Source organism: Myodes glareolus, chromosome 1, assembly GCF_982192425.1.
Source record: "Myodes glareolus chromosome 1, mMyoGla1.1, whole genome shotgun sequence".
Taxonomy (NCBI): domain Eukaryota; kingdom Metazoa; phylum Chordata; class Mammalia; order Rodentia; family Cricetidae; genus Myodes; species Myodes glareolus.
This window is the reverse complement of record NC_142026.1, coordinates 23,306,512-23,321,459: the sequence shown is the minus strand read 5'-3', so window position 1 is coordinate 23,321,459 and position 14,948 is coordinate 23,306,512. Positions and strand designations below refer to the sequence as shown.

Sequence of the window (14,948 nt, the reverse complement as noted above, 5' to 3'; positions counted from 1 at the left end):
TTCAGGACAGCCACGGTTGAAAAGCAAATCTTGTGTGAGTCCACACCTTGTGATTTTAAGAGCATGGCACCTTGTTTTACTGAACATCAGATTTGACTGGAGGACCCTGTTTCTGGGTAAAGAAAAAAAATGAGGATTTTCAAGCAAGACACAAGCTACTACTTATTTATTAAAAGGTAAAGAGGTTATTTGTCATCCTTTTAGTGGACAAATAAGAATCTATTCTCTTATTTGATGTAGAACTATTAGTGACTTGAAAACCCCAGAAAGAATTTAACCAACTTGTAAAAGATGAGAATAGGATCTACAAAGACCCAATTGTCCTGTGAAGATATGGACTCGTGGTAGGGTTTGCAAGACAGAAAACATGGCCAAGAACTTCTTCGGAGAGAAGAGATTGTCAGTCACTATGCATTGCATAGAAATAGGTGTGACAGCTCTTCCCCATGGTTTCTCAACAAGGCAGAGCCGGGAAACATTCATTTCCTTCCTTGATAGGCACACTTCCCTGTCTACCGTATAGTTTTGAGCTAGATTGTTCCTGAGAGGAAGTCCTAGTTTTGCTGTTACTGATAACAGCATATTTAGGGGCCATCATGGTAGAATTGATCTATGGCAGTTGAATCATTTAGTTCTGTAGACTCAAAAAACCCTCGCAAATCAGCCCCGCTATAGAGAAACAAAAAGTCAGTTGCCCGCTTAGAAAGTTTGAGAAACAAAAATCCTATCAAAGGAACAAAATTTAAATTCCATTAAGTTTCTATGATTGACTTACAAAGTGAGTAACCTAACTTTTTCCCCTAAATTAAATAAACAAAATCTGCTTATTGTATTTTTAAGGCCAAGGATTATCATCATTTCCTGGCATTTGTGTCTTCATTGGACACATGCTGCCAATGCTGCTCTCTCTTTCCTTTGAGCTGTGGAGAACAATTAAGATTTTCTTCTGTTGTTCTTTTTTTGAAGCAGCAGTGCATTGTAAAATGAAAATCAATAAATTTTAATTTAATCACTACAATGGACAACGGGTTGGTTGGAAGAAACTTCCAAGGAGACTAAAGAGAAAACGTTATCAGTGTCAAGTCTAAGCTTGCTTTCTTTTCTGTTTTTTTTGTTTTGTTTGTTTGTATTGATTTTTATTGAGCTCTACATTTTCTCTGTTCTCCTCCCTGCGTCTAACCCTCCCCCTTCAACCCTCCCCCAAGATCCCCATGCTCCCAATTTACTCAGGAGATCTTGTCTAAGCTTTCTTATCTGATTATAATTGGTACCTGTGTCACTGGAGACAGGCTTTGAGGTCTCAGATGCTCAAGCCAGGCCCAGTGTGGCAGTTTTCTTCCTGCTGCCTGTGGATCCAGATGTAGAACTCTCAGCTACCTCTCCACACTATGATTGCCTACGGTCCGTTATGCTTCCCTCCATGCTGGAAATGGCCTAATCTTCTGAACTGTAGGCCATCCCCAGTTAAATGTTCTTTTATAAGAGTTGCCATGGTCAAGGTGTTTCTTTGATGGCAATACAAACCCCAAATAAAACACTGGAACAAAGAGATGTGCAGTTGTGCACAGAGACAAATAGTTGATTATCTGTTTGACATGAATTAAAGTATAAAAAATGTCGATGTTTTACACACTTGATCACAGAGCTCCATTGTTTGGGATAATTTAATAGGGTCTGTTAAGTTAGAATTTTTCTGTAGGGAGAGCAGAAAGGAAACTGCAGGCTAAAGCCACGTCATGGAGATCTGTGAAGAGCACCCGGCGCCTAAGATCTGCGTCTCAGAAGGGTCCCTTGTGCATGTATTGGTCACTCCCTCTACTTCTGACCAAAATTGAAGTGCGAGGCCAGTGCATTTTCAGAGTTTATCCCATGACAAAGAGAGAAAACATCACTATTCTCAGAGTGAGAAAAAAGTCAAGACATACAAAGCCCATGCATTCTGTAGGGTGCCCAGGGGTATGGAAACCATAGGAAGCAGAAGACTTTGGAATCTGGCATTGGTAAGTAGATAGCTCTTTGGGTTTTGCTCTATCAGTGATTTTAGAAGTACTATTCGTGCTTTCCCTATCCCAGGGTTGTTCTTCTATATTTGGCTAACATTTTTTAAAGGGCAAGACTCCTTGTGTTAAGATTCTTTTGTATCTAGGGAACCATTGAAGGTTAGAATACATAGAGGAATGGATAATCATTAAATTGAGATAGTCTACCCAAAAAGAGGACATGAGAGACTGAATAAGTGAGAAACAAGAGAATTTCATATCAGAGCTTCTCTTCAGCCTCCTTTAATGTGTCCTTTAATTTCCTATGTTAAAGTAACTATGATTGCTTTGATATCAGATGATGAGTTTGTACAAATGATGCCCAGATACACACCCAGAGGTTATTCTAGAAGTCCTTTATGAGAAGCAAATGTCTCCATGGAAAGAGTCAGTGGCATTTGCAAGCAGCGGTCATACTTACCTGATACCATAATCCCAACTTCAAAGTGCCAAACAGACTAACAGCAAATACTACCGTTCCTTTGCTCACACAGACCTTCAGAGAATTCTCAGCAGCATCAAAGCTTGCCACATCTTCCACCTACAGACATGTTAATAGTTGACAGTTTTCTTTCCAGCTCATCTACTTCCATAACTCCCACCCTTGGTTATGTTTCCAAAGTGAGCTATTGCCAGAATGAGAGCGCTGAACCTCCTCTGGATATCACTGGCTACCTTTCACTTCTTCTTTCTAGACCAGAAAATCAATAAAGCTTCTCAAGAATCTAGGGTTCTTCTCATTGCTCTGGTCATAAAAGAAGATCAGCAGGAAAATGAAGGTGCAGAAAGTAATGATTGCTCCAACTCCAGCCTCTTCAACTAACCCAAAAGTTGACGTGCAAAAGGGGAATCAAGGGAAGGAATAACCCAGAATGGTAGTTCTTAGCTAAAACGTGGGAAGTCCTTACCTCCAGGTAACATTTGGCAATGGCTTAGGGTGTTTCTGATTGTCATACTTTGTACAAGGGATGCTACTTATATTTAATGAAGACAGGTCACAGATTGTGTAAAACATCCGAAAATATACAAAACCATAGCTACACAAAGGATTATCAGGCCCCAACTGTCAGTCATGATTCTAATGAGAAGACTTCAGCATAGGCTGGTGTGTGATAATGTCTCTTTCTCTCTTCTGCTTCGCTAAAGTCTTTTGCTTGTTTCTGTTAGAGTCAGGTCATGCTGTTCTCAAAGAGGGAGGTGAGAGCAAATATTCTCATATACTTTTCCCTTCAAGTCTGAGAACAACTCAATATTCCAGGCCATTTATTCTGCTTCCTTCTTAAATAATATGTCAATAAAAAAGGCTGTCTAGTCAAGGTAAGTAGAAACTTGACAGCAGCAGAAATTATTAGATTGTTTGAAGAGACACCGACAAAAGAGACTAAGAACGTCAGTATAGGTCAAAAGCAGCGTGGTTATGCTATGCTTTAGAGAACCAAAACTCACTCAGAAGGTTTGCTAAAACAGAAAACAATGATCCTTTAGTTTATGAATTAGTAAAATTGGACCACATGGAAGCCACAAATGTCAGTACCAAGTCGCCAAGTACTAATGAAATGTTGTGCTCCTACCTAAGTACTGTTTCTCATGGGATTTATAAGCTGGGGAGAAAAAAAATCTATCATTCTAAGCATTCAAAAGAATGCAGCCTACGGATAGAGCTAGGAAAGGAAAAGATTAAGCTGGACAAAAGTTTGTAATCACTGCTGGCTCTTTGAAATTGTCAGAAACATGGTTGAGATGGCTGAGTGAGTAAAGGTGCCTGTGCCTAAGCTTGACAACCTGAATTTCATCCCAGGCACTCACATACAAAGAAAGAACTTAACTCCACCATTGTTCCTCCAACCTTCATATGGGCTTCATCCCCTTTCCCTCTGCCACACACACACCACAAGAACATATGTATATATGAATTAAATAAAGTAAAAAAAAAGAGGAACATATACATATCACAGACAAGTGGATTCCCTATGAAGCACCAAGTTAAAAAAGGAATTTGTATAAATATGTAAGGGATTAATTGTTATAGTCGTCCAGAAAGACAGCACACTGCAAACCACAACTCCAACACAAGGCTTGACAAATGTAAGTCCTTCATACAAAAAATATGGTATTATTGAATAATTTTATAAATACTACAACCAGGTTGGCTGTACTTATTTATCATTTTTGTTAATTTTTATGAAAAGGTGAGATATTCAACTCTGTTCTAATTTCATATAATCAAAAATTCATTTTCCAAGAGAATAATTTCCTGTTTCTGAAATTTAGTGACAGGGTAAACCATTTTCTCAGGTTAAATGTTATTTTACCAAAATATTTTCTTGTCCTCTTATTCTGGGAAATGAAATACATTAAAAATAAGTTCAATTACCTACATAAAACTTTAAAAAAGCTACTATTCTGAGAACTAAATTAAATAGTGACTTAGTAGAAATTTCCTTTGTGGTATATTTCTAGCACTATTCATTTAGATTGTGTTTGTATATATATTTATGCCTTAACTTTATACCCTCTGTAAAGGTATATAATACTTTGTATACAAGCATTACAAATGATTATAAACAAAGGCACCTTAGCCATTGCTTTCACTGAGCATCTGACATTTCAAAGCAACTCTAGGAGGTGTAAGAAGCTAGCATTTTCCACCCGTATAATCTCTTTTTAAACTAAGGTAAGGGCATAGGGACTGTGCTTTGTGGTAGATTAGTTCAATCTTCTCACAATTTTAAGATATATTTTTAACCACAAAAACCAAGTACATATATAACTCAATGATTTTGGACACCTATAGGAATGGAGCTATCCATGAAAGGTGAATCACGAAGCTATCTATGGCCTCTCCCCAAGTCTCTGAATTCTCATTTATCATACTTGCACTTGTGATAAGCTCATCTAACATAAAGTCATTGTCCTTAGTTAGCTTTCAAGTACACAATACAGTGCTTTTCACTGTAGAACAGTGCTATTCCTTGGATTTTAAACATTTACTATAGATGAATTTTGTAGTTTTCATTGTCTGCATATAAAGTACTAGTGCACAAACCCACACAGGTACACTCTAGCAACACAGGTATTCAATAAACAAAACCCCAGCTCTCCTTAGAAATGGGTAAAGTATTTACCAGCTGTCCGAGGAGGTCCTGAACAGTCCACAGAATCCCTGAAATAATGCATCCTCAGGCCTCACCCTTCTACAATGGAGCATTTTCTCCATTTCTTCTAATCTCTTGTTTTTCCCATTTTCAGGAAGACTGCACATTTGTTTACCGAAGTCATTTGCTCAGGGTAGATCTGTCTGGGGAGAAAGTACCTAGGGAATGCAGCTAGGAGACATAGAGAAGGGAATTTGATGATCCTAGATGAGGAGAAAGAGATGGCAGCTAAGCAACAAGAAAATAAAATAACATTCTAGAAGGCTTGGTTTCATGTTGCATCTAAGTAAAGAAATAGTAAACCATCGTGGGATCTCAGCAGTATCTTTCAATTGAAATGATCACTCCACTCATTGTTTGTGGCTATTCTTTCCTCTTTAGTAGTCTCTGGCATACTAGCAGATGTTAAGAATATTTAATATTAAAGATAATAAACAGTATCTCATTGATGTGGCACATAATATTTTCTAGCAAGGTAAAGCTAGGAAAATCCACGGATGAAGGCAGACACAGTTGAAACAAGAAACACCACCATGCATGTTTGGGGTGGCCTGTATTTAATCTTTGCTTTAGCAGACATCACAGACATTCATGAATACAGAGCATAAGGATGGTGAAGCAAACAATTCAAGCTTTTATAAGGGAAAAAAAACAGACAAAAGAATGTTTTGCTCCTTAATGGCAGGCAGTGAGGCTTAAAGGGTTTCAAATCAATTTAGCAAGTTACTGCCAGAATCTCACTTTAAAGGGACAGAGTGAGATAAAATGAGAATTCTCAGCATGCATTCTATGGATAGAGAAGAGGTCTTTTGTATCTATCTGCTTTGCAATTTTATTCTCATTACAATCTTCTATACAAATACTAATTATTGCATTTCATCAATGATCACAGTGGCCACTGCATGCTTGTGTTGAATGTGTCTTTGTGTGATTTGGATGTTTATTTGTGTCTGTGTGTATGAATCTACGACTGTGTGTTTATGGTAGGTATGTGTGTCTTTGTGTGTATTTGCATATGTATGCCTCTGTGTGTGTCCTTGAGTATGTTTGTGTTCATTGTTTGCTATTTTAATTACTCTATTTTTATAGATGGACATGCAGTGATCTTTTATTTGTGTCTTAATAAATAAAGCTTGCCTGAAGATCAGAGAACAAAGCCAGGCACACTAGTCAACCATACAGGCTAGGCAGTTATGGCACACACCTTTAATGCTAGGACTCAAGGCCACCATGGGATGCATGAGATTGAATCAGTCTAAAAGAGAAAGAGAGCTCACACCTTTGAAGCCAGCACTTGGGATGACAGGCCTTTAATTCTAGCACTAGAGAGGAATATAAGGCAGGAGTTCAGTGCAGTCTTCAGTTTAAAGGTTGGTGGAGAGCACTGTAGTCTGTAGTCATGTTGAGGACAGGATCACCCCTTTGTTTATCTGTGTGTTGGTAGAGGTAAGAACTTTCTATTGGCTTGGCTGTTTTGTTTTTCTGATCTTCAGCTTGAACCCCAATATTTATCTCTGGGTTTTTATTAGCTGTGCTACATGAAACCACAAAGTTTAAAAACTCTGGATTTAACTTGTCATTTTTAAATCTGGCACTTGGCAAAAGTTTGGCTAAACTCAAAATTAAAAGAATTTATTGGATGAGTGACAAATGGTTGTCAAAGAGAGAGAGGAGGAGGAGGGAAGAAGAGGGAGAGAAAGAAAAAGAGAGAGAGGGAGAGAGAGAATAGACACAGGTCTCTCAGAGTCCCATTTGGACCAAGAATGTTATAAACTTTATCTAATATATATATATGATAATTATATATAATTATCATGTCATAATTATATTATATAAAATATATAGAATATATAATATTATTCTATATATTCTATATATTTTATCCAATATAACTATATAATATATAATATATGTTATTATATATAATTATATATATTAATTATATATATTAGATAAAGTTTATAGATAATATATATATATCTTCAAAAGCATAAAGCATTTAGCTTTTTCTTTTGAATTTTCAAAACATTGCTTCATATTATTGAATGAAGAAGAGTGGTGACTCAGAAGTGATCACAGTTGCAGTCAGCTGAGGTTACAATAATAATTAGCTTGTAATTGGCTCCATGGCTGTGTTTTCCATACTGTTGTTTTCTAACTTGTTCATTTCTTTATTAAACAATAACAAAAAAACTGTGCAAACTTTGTATCAAAGCTTAGAACAAAAACATAAATCCAATGAAGTCATTGATTAACTGAACTTAGGATAGTATTTTTTACTATAAAGCATTTGCAAATGAGTAGAAAGTTTATTAAATTAACCGACAACTAATGAGGAAAGGTAATAGTACTCACCGTAACTTCCTCATTTTGTGAAAATAACTGATCATTGAAGAAAGCCCTGGCAAGTCAGAGCCACCAGAGAAACAAGGATTCCCTGACTATCTCTTGAAACATGGATTATATATAACGTGATAATGATTTCTGAGGAAAAGACACTCTAAAGAAAGAGGAACCAGGATCAGTAGCCTTCAACCAAAATTACCCAGACATTATGTCATAAAAATTAAGAGTGATTCTGAAATTTAAAAGTCAACTTCAGGGAGAAATGGGAAGAAAAAGAGAAAGTTCTGTTTTGCAACATTGCATTTAACACACCAAAGGCATTGTAAACCAGAAGAAGTGTACAGCCTAAAGCTAAGAGAGGTAATGCTGAAGCAGGTAACACTTGTCACATACTATCCCAACTAAAATTTAAAAACTTTTTTCAAATTTAACAAATGAAACACATAAAAACCAAAACCTGATCACTCATTGCCCCAATCATGACAAACAAGTATTTTTTGACTGTGTTGACTTTTTAGAATTTTAATTTCATTTTACATTCCATCCACAGTTCTCCCCTACACACATATGCCCCCACCTTACCCCTCACTCCACACCCCCATCCACTCCTCCCAATGGATAAGGATTTCCATGGGAGGTCAACAAAGTCTGGCACATAAATTGGGGCTGGACCAAACCCCTTCCCTTGCGTTAAGGCTGAGCAAGGCATTCCATCATAGGGAATGGGCTCCAACAAGCAAGCTCATGCACCAAGGATAGATCCTGGTCCTACTGCCAGGTGCCTTAGGGATAGTCCGGGCTTCACCACTGTCTCCCACATCTTGATAGAGAAGGCCACTATGGGATTAGGGAGAAATCTGGTGCCAGGGAAATTCCCAAGAATCCACAACAATGACCCCAGCTAAGACTCCTAGCAAGAGGGAAGAGGGACCCTGAATTGATCTCCCTGGTAAGCCGAGTGGTGAATACCGCAATTACCATCATAGAACTTTCATTCAGCAACTGATGGAACCAGATGCAGAGATCCACAGCCAAGCACCAGGCCGAGCTTCAGGGATCCAGTCGAAGAGAGGGAGGAGGGAACATATGACCAAGGAAGTCAAGAACATGATGGAGGAATCTACAGAGTCAGCTGAACTAAGCTCGTGGAAACTCGGGCCAAACAAGCTTTAAGTCACCTTTACAGACATCGTTATATATGAAATTTTGCATAGTGCCTAAAGTCTTCAGTGGGTTTGTTTGGCCAGTCCTTTTGATCTTCTGTTCGGGTTTCTCCTTGATACTCCTTCAGTCATCTTTGCATAGTCTCCTTTTGTCAAACATAATGCTTCCTGTCCTATAAAACCTGCATCCTTCTGCCTCAATGCCTCATATTATTTAGTTTTCCCTTTGCAAGAACTTCGTTGGTTCCATTGAAGCACACCTTCCTCTAAATAATTCCCCACCTACTTATGTCCACCTACTAAGGAAGCTATCTTCTTCTCCTGTACACCCACACTGTGCTTTCAATTATTATTGGTATATTCTATCCTATATTATAGCATCTATTTTCAGATTCATTTTTCTCATTTGAAAAGTTATGAATCACAGAGGAAATCTTGGTTTCTAAAGTACATGCTTAGCCAATCCTACCCTGTCCATTAACATCTGTAAAAAATATCCATTTAATCTAAACATAAAATTAACAAATTTGTAAATCTTATAAAATAATTCTCTAAAAATTAAATATGTCTTAGATTTTTATAAGCATTTACCATTTTAGAACAGTTTAGAATTTGTAAAAAGTAATATCTATTTTGCTTTGACTTTTATCAAGGTACATGCTTGAAGTCCAAGGTTCATCAGTAGACAAGTTAAAGAATTAGAATTTCTTAATATATATTTCCCTATGAGAGTGGTTGGTAATTGAGAGGAATATGGAAATGGAATAGTATTTGCATTAGGAAAGTTCTTTACTACAAAACAGGGCTGAGGGAAAGGAAGTCACAATGGACTAATTTTTGGTAAAATTATCCATTCTGAAAAGAAATTAGATGATTTCCGTATCTTTTTTTGGCTTTTTTTTTTTTGAGGCAGGGTTACTCTGAGCTAGCTCTGTAACTGGCTCTTATATACCAGGCTGGCCTCGAACTCACAGAGATACACTTGCCTCTTCCTTCTGAGTGCTGGGATTAAAGGAGTGTGCCATCACTGCCCTGCTTGCTTTCCATATCTTAACAGCTCATTTTAGCTTCTAAATACTGTGAAAGGTATCCTTGAAACAGTAGTCACACTATGTGACATTCAAGGTGGTCACACAAGCAAATGCCTTTGGTAATTACTGATAAATTCAGAAAAAACAGAACCATTGTACTTTGAAATTCTAGGCATTTCCACAGTGTATTGGAAGACATTCAATAAAGCTATTATGAGTTATTATTTTGGCTGGACTATGAGTACCAGCCAAAAGTTGAGCCTTTGGCAAACTACACTGTTTAATTAAAGAACCATTGATATGCATAAAGAAACAGTATCTTTTAACTCTCCCCATGGGTCACTTAGGGTAGTTCAAATTGCCTGAACTTTTCTCATATAGTTATTTGCTAAATAACTAGATCACATTGTTAGACCTGTGATATATTGAAGTGTTCTAATTTAGAACAACTTGTATGTTAAATTGGGAACCACTGACCTGAGTTTGTAAGAATAAGAGACTCTCCTGCAAATGATTGAAAATTCAAAGTGATGGGTATGACAAAAGTAAATTTGTTTAACTGGTTCATTTTCTGGCTGAAGGGTAAAGAGAAATACTACCATTTGGAATTTTCCCCCCGTAACACTTCTCTTCCTTGGATGTTATTTGAATCAATTATAAATCTATTTCTCTCCCTTGACTTTCAATCACATCTTATTGAAATTTTAAAACATATTCCACTCCAGTGATAGATATCTGGTTCCATATCTTTTTTTTCTTTCTAGAGATAAAACTTACTTTACAGTCCAGGATATCACGAAACTAATGATTCTCCAGTCCCAAGACTTTTTTGCTTGCTGGGATTATAGCCATACACTGCCATGCTTGACAGTAAGCCACATTTCTTTACTCTTCTTCTACTGTACAATGTTCTTGTGAATTTTTCATGAAAACTGTCTTCTATCACATCCACTATTTATTAATCATATTACTATACTAACAGGTAAAAAGAAATACTTTGAAATTTTCTTTTTCTGTCTCTCTGTCTCTCTCCTTCTGTCCCATCTGCCTGTATCTATCCATCCTTTGTCCCCTCCATTTTTCTTCCCTCGAAAAGAATCTTGATTGATTTTCTTTAATTATTCCAATTCCACAGGTTATATATAGTTTTTACATCTTACTCTTTTCATGAAAATAGCTCTCCTCCTCACCCTCCCCAACTCCTTCTCCTTCTCTTCCTTTACCTCTTCCTCCAGCTCTGTAATTGGACCTAAGAAAACTGTTCTACCCATAATCCACATAGCCAGTCATTTTTTAATATTTCTCTTCAGACAAGGTCTTATTAAATTGCTCGGGCTAGCTCTGAATTCATTCTGTAACTCAAATTGGCCTTGAACTTGAAATCTCCCTGCCTCAGATTCCCAAGTACTGATCTTACTATACTAGACATTCAATATTTTTTAAAATTGAATTTTCCCCAAAGTTTGAGAGTTAGGGTTATACTGCTAAGAATAAAATGCAACAAGATCAATAGAGTAATTTTAAATAAGTATTCCATTTCCAGGCTACAACATGTAACTTTCTGGATTTCTTTCTAATAAATATGTCTGTGGGGAAACACACACACACACACTTACATAAAGACACACACACAGATAGTGTATATTTTTTTTCACTAACTTTACAGACTCATAGACTGGATCACCGTATTATCACATTAGTAAATGGGTCATCAGCAGTTTTGTCTTGGAGTCACCTCAATTTTGAAAAAAATGGATTAATAAAATTTACACGTTTGTATATATTCATTTACATGTGGATGTGACATATGTTTAGGTACTCATAGATGTGGAGACCAGAGTTGAATCTTAGGCATTACTACTTGAGAGCTATTCACCTTGTTTCTTAGAGACAGAGTACCTTACAGTGACCTGTTATTTGTCAATTAGGCTAATCTTCCTGGTCTCAAAGCTGGAGTGATCACCTGTCTCTATTTCTCCAACTGGGAATAACAAGAAATGAATAAGCCATTTCAACTGAATTTTAAAATTGTAGTTCAATTCTTTTTTATATTGTTTAGAGAGAGAGAGAGAGAGTATGTGTGTGTGTGTGTGTGTGTGTGTGTGTGCATGTACATGTGATAGTACATGTGCAGATGTACAAATGTCAAAAGATGATATGTAGGAATTGATTCTCTCTTTCCATCATGTTGTTCCCAGGGATTGAAATCAGGTCAACAAGCTTGGCAGTAAACACCATTACTCAATGAGTTAATGCACTGTCCCAAGACCAGTCTTTTCATATAGGTTATGGGGCTCAAATTTAGGTCTTCAAGTTTGTACAACAACACGTTATCAGCTGATCTGTCTTCCCAAACCCAAATTACTATTTTTTGATAATGAGATGATAGATAGATAGATAGATAGATAGATGGATAGATAGAGAAATAGATAGATGATAGATGATAGACTGACAGATAGATAGATAGATAGATAGATGATAGATAGATAGATAGATAGATAGATAGATAGATAGATAGATAGATAGATAGAGTTATAGTACGCCTCTAAGGAAATTAGTCAAGGCATTTGACATACTATGTGTAGTGTATGAAACATTTTGGTGTGGGACAGTTCTGTATTCTATCAATTACATTCTAAATAAATGCTGATTAGCCAGTAGCCAGGCAGGACATATAGGTGGGACAGCCAGACAGGAAATAGAGGCGGGGCAATGAGAATAGGAGTATTCTGGGAAGAAGGAAGCTCTCCCCACAGTCTTGTCCAGGCACCGAAGAAGCAAGATGTGACCTGCCCCACTGGAAAAAGGTACCTAGCCATGTGGCTAACATAGATAATAATAATGGGTTAATATAAGTTATAAGAGCTAATACAAAGCCTGAACCAATGGGCCAATCCGTTTATAACTTATGTAGACCTGTGTGTGATTTTCTTTGGGATTTACTGGCTGTGGGAACTGGGCAGGACAGAAACCCCAATAAGCAGGCCCTCATGTTAAAACATTTAAGAAATTCTAAGTAACACAGACTTTCAAGTCAACAAAATCAAATTTTTCATCTTAATAAGGTACCCAAGACATTTACTTGCATTTTAAGTTTGAGAAGCATCAAACATATACAAAATGTGCAACTTATATGTGCAAAGTATATTTGTATTACATATAATATATTACATGTACTATGTAATATTTCTTTACATGGTTCCTTATTTTTCTGAAATCATAGGCAGTAAAGAACAACAGAGAGTTCAAATAGCTTAATAAAGATATTTAAATTTTCAGTATGTTTCTGAGGTTTGTTAAGCATAGCTATCTTTTTAAAACATGGTATTTCAATTCATAAACTCATTGGGGAAAACAAATTATGATATAATGCACTCTGACTACTGTAGTTATCCCACTATTTATTGCATCTTAAAGTGTAAAGGAGACTGCAGTTCACTTTCCGACTACCCAGACCGGAATAATCACACAGTAACCATATTAATTACAACACTGCTTGGCCAATGACTTGGGAATATTTTCAGCTAGCTCTTACATCTTAAATTAACCAATTTCTATTACCCTTGTTTCACCACGAGGCTGTGGCCTACCATTAATTTTCTGGGGCCTGTATCCTTTCGTAGCCACATGCCATCTGCCTGATTCTGCCTTCTTTCACCCAGCATTCAGTTTAGCTTTCCAATCTAGCTCTATTCTGTCCTGTCATAGGCCAAAGTAACTTCTTTATTAACCAATGATAAAAAAGAAAACACACACACACACACACACACACACACACACACACACACACACATTCATAGCATACAAAGGGAACTCCCACATCATTTTGGGCAATTTTATTTGCCTTCTATAATGCTATGTAATGGTATAGAGATTGGAGCACAGATTCTAATTGGTCTTAATAATAAAAATCCAGAGTCAGATATCAGGGTAAATGCTGAAAGATCAGAGAAGTAAAGGAGCCAGCCACTAGAGAAACATTTTACCTCTACTGATTTGTCAGACTGAAGGGGGTAAGATCCTGTCTCCACAAATTCTCAGACTGAATGGGCTGAGCTCCTTCCTGTGTCCTCCAGCTTTCCATTCCTCTCCCGGCACAGCCATATTCCTTTCTGTCTCCACCTCCCTAATGCCGAGATTAAAGGCTTGTGACTCCACCAAATGGCTCAGTTTCTCTTTCAGACCGATTCAGTCTCATGTACCCCAGGATGGCCTTGAACTCCTCCTTTCTCTTTGTCCTACCAAGTGCTGAGATTAAACGTGTGTGACACCACCGCCTGACCTCTTTGATTAATTACTGGTTAACTCTACCCTCTGTTCTCCAGATAAGCTTTATTTGTCTGAAACAAACAAAATGCCAGCACAAGAGATTGCTTTCCACCCAATGTTCTGTGACCACCAGTTGATACTTTGAAATCAACTTTTCGTTGTTTTGTTATACAATGGTAATCTACAGACATTCACAAATCAAAATTCAGTTTATTGTTTTGAATGTCTGGATTCAGAAAAGTGATAGAGAAATTGATAGCACAGATAGGTTCTAAATATGATGGCATACATTGTTTTAGGGAGAAAGAGAGAGGGAGAGGGATAGAAACAGAGAGTATCTTAAAAGATCTGTTATATATTTGTCAGGACAATACTGGGAAGAGCAACTTCAAATAGAGCAATAGAAATCTGCCATAATCTTTCTATAGAGTGGTTTTCATCCATCTACTGAAGCTAATCTGTTTTTCAGGTCTTTATTGACTCTTAGTTTATACTGAGTTTCCTTCAAAACTATACCGATGTTCTCTAGTGCCATTAAACCATGAGCCATCCTAGTAAGTATGTTCTGCCCCATGTGTGTATTAGAACGTCACTTAGCTTCTCTGGTCTGGCAGCTCTTGCTTGTTTGTTTGACTGAAACATGAAGAACTTGGAAACATTACAACAGAGGAATATTCTAAACACATAGCTTCCTTAAATGCAGAGACAAGTGCCTTGTGGTTTCTCAGAGAGAAACAAGTTGAAAATTGAAAAAAAATCCCAAATATGGAATATGGCATAAGCATTTTATGCAAAATACTGGCTACTCTGTACTTCTCCGGTCAACAGAGAAATAGTTGGACAGTATAAGAAAGAGCTCATTAAAGTCAGATATGTGCCTTATTACTTCAAACATCAAATCTCACATTTGAGAGTTTAAGTGGTTTCTCGGCCTAAAGTAAACAA

At 37.0% G+C, this 14,948-nt stretch overlaps 1 protein-coding gene across 1 annotated transcript in view; it reads right to left on the bottom strand.

Moving 5' to 3' along the window:
• Nyap2 (neuronal tyrosine-phosphorylated phosphoinositide-3-kinase adaptor 2) overlaps positions 1-14,948 on the bottom strand; it is a 251,709-nt gene that overhangs the window by 165,563 nt on the left and 71,198 nt on the right. The gene's annotated exons all lie outside the window — the stretch shown is intronic.